The 5,904-nt window shown below is 46.0% G+C and overlaps 1 protein-coding gene across 1 annotated transcript in view; it reads left to right on the top strand.

Annotated features, from left to right (window-relative positions):
- The first annotated feature begins 6 nt into the window (after positions 1–6).
- MAGI1 (membrane associated guanylate kinase, WW and PDZ domain containing 1) overlaps positions 7–5,904 on the top strand; it is a 741,784-nt gene continuing 735,886 nt past the window's right edge. The window contains exon 1 of the mRNA XM_011980350.1: positions 7–292. The gene's annotated coding sequence lies outside the window, so the exon portion shown is untranslated. The remainder of the gene's footprint in view (positions 293–5,904) is intronic.

Here is a 5,904-nt window from a genome sequence, read left to right as displayed (position 1 = left end):
AAGAACCACTGGACTAGCAGGGTTCACGAATGCACCGTGAAGCGGGGACCCCAGGGCGAGCTGGGGGTGACGGTGCTGGGAGGCGCGGAGCACGGGGAGTTTCCGTACGTCGGAGCGGTGGCGGCGGCCGAGGCAGCGGGGCTTCTCCGCGGTGGCGAGGGCCCGAAGCTGGGCGAAGGGGAGCTGCTTCTGGAGGTGCAGGGGGTCCGGGTGTCCGGCTTGCCCCGCTATGACGTGCTGGGGGTCATCGACAGCTGCAAGGAGGCCGTCACCTTCAAAGCCGTCAGACAAGGTAAGGCGGGGCGCGCCTTTGGGGGGCGCCCTGAGAAAAGGAGGGCGGTCTGTGGGCTGCCCCTCATTCTCGATTTCCCGCTTCCCTCCTCGGAGCACAGTGAAGAGAAGTTGAGGCCGTGCGCCTTGTGGTGGCGGTGAAATACACAAAGTTGTTGCGAGGTTGTGGGGTTGTTTGCCCACCTGCGTTTTGAAGAGGGGGCTGGGTTTGCGCAAGGTAGCTAGGGGACGTTTCCCAGGCCTGGCTGGCCAACCTGTTATCTCCGCCACCAAGTGCAGTGCAGTCTCGCCTGCACCCGAGGGAGAGTTGGGGAACTGAGTCAGGGGCATAGTGGACGCTGTCCTGGCTCCTTGGGGGAGGGATGCAGCTGGCGTTCTTTGGCCACGAGTCAAAGTATACAGAAAGAGAGGGTATGTAGTTTATTGGACCTCCCCCATCAGAAAATCTGCTTCACCTCGCGACCCCTCCAGGTGAGCTAGGACACGACTGCCTGGCCTTTCCTGAGCCCGCCGCCAGAAAAGCCTGCATTCACCCCTCAGCGAGATGACGCATGTGTCTCCACCGTGTGGCCCAGCCATAGACTAGGGGGAGAGGGGGAGGGGGTGTTTGCTTTTAGCTCGAATCGGGTCCAAGTTTACCCTGCCACCACCACCATCATCGTCATTATTGATGATGAAAATGAAGGTAGTATTCATTGTTGGCTTACTACATGCCGGGCTCTGTGTAAAATACTTTACTTGCGCTATCTCACTCCGATACTACAACAGTTCTATGAACGAGTTGTTCTTATATACCCCATATTAGGGATAAGGAAACTGGGATTGACATTGGTTAAGTGACTTGCGCAAGGTCACACAGTTGCCAAAACCGAGGGTTTGAGCTCTTGTTGCAGAGCCTTAAGTACGGAGGAGGAAGGAGTGGGGGGATGACCCTACAGGATTGGAGGGGCTGATTCCTGAGAAGGGAGTGGAAGCAAATTCCTCTCTCAAAAATCTGTAGAGGCCTTTTAAAAGATGCATTTGGTGGCTGCTGGTGATGTAGGTCCCTTACATCTCACTTTGGTACCGACAAGGGACTGTCCCCATGTCAACCCAATGGAGAACAACTGAGGTCCTTAAAGGGCTCCCTTGTGCAGTCAGGTGCCATGACGCAGGTTCTCCCTAGTGAAAGCACCAAAGGAGGTGGTGAAGTTGAACGTGGTGAAAAGTTCCCATGTGTTTCCATAAGGACAGGCAGCAGCTGGAGGAATGTGTCAAAGGAAGGGCTGGGCTGAGCTGGTCCTCTCTTGGAAACAGGCCTGTTCCAGATGAAATGGAGGAGGGGGCAGGGGGACTAACCTGGCCTTTTAGCAGCTTTGGGAGCTGAGGAGCTGACACTTAGCTATGGAAAGCTCCTTGCATTTATGACTTCATTCTCCACCTGGATACCTCCTGCAAGAAGCCTTCCAGAATCCTGCTAGGATGAACAAATTCTTCCTCCTTTTGGTTCCTTTAATGTCTATCTTGTGGTTTTTTACTTACTGTGAACTGAGTTAGGTCCTCATTTCCATACAAGGTAGTGAGCTCATTAAAGGGAGAGATTGTGCCTCATTCCTGGCATATCTCTCCAGATTTTGCTTGAGGTTCAAAACCTTTCCTGGCCTGACAATGCGTCTTCCTCACACTGGCTTTCCTGTGGGTATTGCGTAAGCTAACACATGGAAAGTGCACCCAACAGTGCCTGTACATAGTAAGTGCTCCATAAAGATTAGCTATTTATGTTTGAATTGATTTTGAGCAGCTATTTATTTCTGAAACTAGTTTTTAGTGTCAGGAACCTGGATAATTATGACTTGACAGAGCTGTAGAGAAAATACTGTGTGAAGGCCTATGATGGGAGCAGCTGCAGGTCTCAGTTGAGGACCATTTTGGAGAAAGGGTGGAGGAAGGACAGGCAAGGGTACCTGCCCAACTAGTGGGATGTCTTGGAGTGTCTAACGGGGCCTGAATAGGGGCTGGTTTGCAGTGTTTGCAGTGTGCAAGATGCTGCATGGGCTTGTGTCTCTTCCTTCCACTACTTGCCAAATTTCTGGGAGGTGACTGTCCCAGGGCTCTCTCATCATGGAGTTTAAGAAGGCTTGGTAAGATAATCAAGTGGGTTTGGAATCAGACACCTCTGAGTTCAAAGGAAACTGTAGTGTCTCGAAGTGTTAGCTCTCTTCACCCTGTGTGCACAGATTGTTCACGGCAGGGGCGAGTGTGTGTGTATGTTTGTGTGTGTGTATGTATGTGTGTGTGCATGTATGTATGTATGTATGTGAATCTACTTGTAATGAGATAGAAATATACTGACTAGGAAACCTGAATGGCCTGGAATTCATTACAATCTGAAAGTGACTATTTCATGTAATAATTACACAGGCACAGTTGGATCTTCTGACGTCTTCATTACCAGTAAAGATGGCCCTAGAAACCGTTTCACCAGTTTTCTGCTCCCTCTTCCATGTTGAGAATATGATTTAGACTGTATGACAGAATTGCTCTTAATGCGTCTTCATGACTATGCCTTTTAAAATCATATCAAGTAGGCTCATATTTGGTATATGGTAAAGAAAAATATTACTTTTGTGTTGTTTGCATCCCAAGTTAGCCACTCCCAGGGACGCAGGTCACTTTGGATACTGTCTACATGGTGGGAGAAAATTCTGTTTCTACTTCATGGCAGTTCTCTGGAAAGATACATGGACCAAAACTGTCTGCGGCAGGACTAGATTGTGCAGGAATCAAACTCAGTGGGTCTGCAAGGTTGGAGTTAGTTCATTTTAAATGGAGAAGACAGTCCTTTGTCATAAAATGCCTTTACAAAGTTATATATAATTATGTGTATTCAGGAATCATTTACCTATAGTAAAATGCATATCTTAGATATATAATTTGATGAGTTTTAAGAAATGTATGCCCTCAGGTTAATCACTCAAATCAAGATAGAGAACATTTTCATTACCCCAGAAATTTTTCTCATGTTCCTGTCCGTTTAATTTCCCCCTCCCCCTGCACCATAGATTTACCATAGAATAGTTTTGTCTTAAACTTCATAAAAATGAACTAATGCAGTATATACTCTTGTGTTTGGCTTTTGTTATTCAACAAAATATTTTGGAGGTTTCATGTTGTTGCATGTATACTTCATTTGGTTCTTTTTTTTATTGTTTAGTAATATTCTATTGTATACACATACCAGTTTGTCCTTTTGCTTGTTTATGGACATTTGGAGTATTTACTATTTTTTACTATTATGAATAAAGCTGTTATTAATGTTTTAGTTGCTCTACATCTTTGCAAATCTTTGATTTTGTTTGTCTTTTGAATTTTAGTGGTTCTAGTATATGCTTGGGAAAAGTGATACAGGATATAGGATGTCACTAATATTTATTAAGATCTTGTCTTAGAATATAATAGGCGCTTGGCTAAGCTGATGCTTCGTGGGCATTCTCTTTTTCAATCCTTACAACTGGACTCAGATGTTAGAAGCTGAGGTTCAGAGAATTTGGATAACTTTTCCAGGGGTCATACCACAGTGGCAGAAGTAGAGCTGCAATTCAGCTGTGTCTGATTCCAAAGCCTGTGCTCCCAATTCCTGGGACAGTAGGTCTCCAGGTGAGGTCATCAGACCAGTGGCATTAGTATTACCTGGGAACTGGTTAAAAATCCATACTGCTGGGCCTCACCTTAGTTCTACCAATTCAGAACCTTTGCGGGGGATGGGGTTGGTGTTGGGTGGGATAACATCCATGGGGTGTTTTAATAAGCTCTCAAGGGATTCTGATGCTCACTCAGTTTTAAGAACTACTGTACTAGGGTATAGACCAAAATTGAGAAGATGACATCAGATGAGGCACGTGACCTGGGTTCTAGAATAAGCTCTGCCAGTCACATTCTTAGAGCCTAAATTTCTCTATGCCAAAAATAAGTGGGTGCGCCTCTTCAGGTTATTTGTGCTCATGAAATCCTGTGTTTCCATGAATCACCCAGACTCTAAAGGTTTAAAATGGTATGATTGTAGTTTCCCAAAGTGGTGTATTCCAGGTCATGCTTACATATTTTTGCAGGTGAATTTTGTGGGTTTTCAAATTACCCAGGAACTATAACTATCCGTCCACTTTTTGTGTGTGTATGGCAGTATGGAGATAATAAAAGAGATACAATTTAAAAGCCAAATCAAACCACCACTAGACCCTTCCCCTCACTGTGTTGAGGGAAATTGTGATCACATATTGTTGAATATAGTTCTTTGTGTGGCTTTTTGTTTTGGTGTTGTTTTGATTCATTGGAATTTATGACAATAACTCTCATTTTAAAACACAGGGCCTTGTCTTTCAGAGTTGTTTGGTTTCTCATGAGTCTCTGGGCTTTCTTCTTTCTCCTCAGTGACCTCCTTCTGGTGTGCTGCTAAATGCTTAACAACCAGTTCTGGTAGTGGGTAGACCCTGATTTATAGCATAGCTGGAGTTGGGAAGAAACGCATATACTTGCCATTCCCAAGCCAATGTGAACTGGCCCCCGCACACCACTGACCACATGTAAGGTAGTGCCCTTGAGGTGACTCACCTGTAATTCCAGCACCTTGGGAGGCCAAGGTGGGTGGATCACTTGAGCTCAGGAGTTTAAGACCAGCCTGGGCAACATGGCGAAGTCTCTACCAAAAAATACATAAACTAGCTGGGCGTGGTGGCGAACTTCCGTAGTCCCAGCTACTTGGGAGGCAGAGTGGGAGAATCACTTGAGATCTGGAGGTAGAGGCTGCAGTGAGCCAAGATCGTACCACTGCACTCCAGCCTGGGTGACAGACTGACACCTCCATCTCACACACACACACACAAAAGATAGCTCCCTGAGTAAAGTGCCATTCCCTCGCCCTGTTTGGTACCTTCATAACCTCGACACCATCTCATATTATCTTCTTTTTTTTTTTGAGATGGAGTTTCCCTCTGTCGCCCAGGCTGGGGTGCAGTGTGATGCGATCTCGGCTAACTGCAACCTTCACCTCCCGCGTTCAAGCAATTCTGGTGCCTCAGCCTCCCGAGTAGCTGGGATTATAGGCATGTACCACCATGCCTCACTAATTTTTTTGTATTTTAGTACAGATGGGGTTTGGCCATGTTGCCCAGGCTGGTCTCTTGAGCTCAGGCAATCCGCCAACCTTGGCCTCCCAAAGTGTTAGGATTACAGGTGTGAGCCACCGCACCGGTCCCTGTTTCTTCTTTATTGTCTGTTTCTCCTCCCATGAGAATAGAAGTTCCATGAAAACAAGAAGCTTATCTCTGTTGTTCACCGCTGTATTTCTCAGTGCCTAAAAAAGACCCAGCAAATAATAGGTGCTCACTAAAATTGGTTGACTGCGTGAATGATTATTCCATTGTTTTAGAAGGTAAGTGCAGCTAGGCCACTGGCAACATCTTTCCTCCCTTTCTCTCGATTTGTCTTTTACTTCTTGTTTAGGATCCAGAGGTCTTCACTTTCTCATCACCAGATCTTCCAGTTAGCTGGCTTTCTGTGTCTGATAATTTATACTGGGCTATAAATGACTGACAAGGATTAATGAATCCTATTCAAGTCTTTCTGCGTGTTGAATCT

This window comes from Mandrillus leucophaeus, unplaced genomic scaffold (genome assembly GCF_000951045.1).
Source record: "Mandrillus leucophaeus isolate KB7577 unplaced genomic scaffold, Mleu.le_1.0 Scaffold210, whole genome shotgun sequence".
In the NCBI taxonomy this organism is placed as follows: Eukaryota; Metazoa; Chordata; class Mammalia; order Primates; family Cercopithecidae; genus Mandrillus; species Mandrillus leucophaeus.
This window is presented reverse-complemented; position numbering and strand designations above follow the sequence as displayed.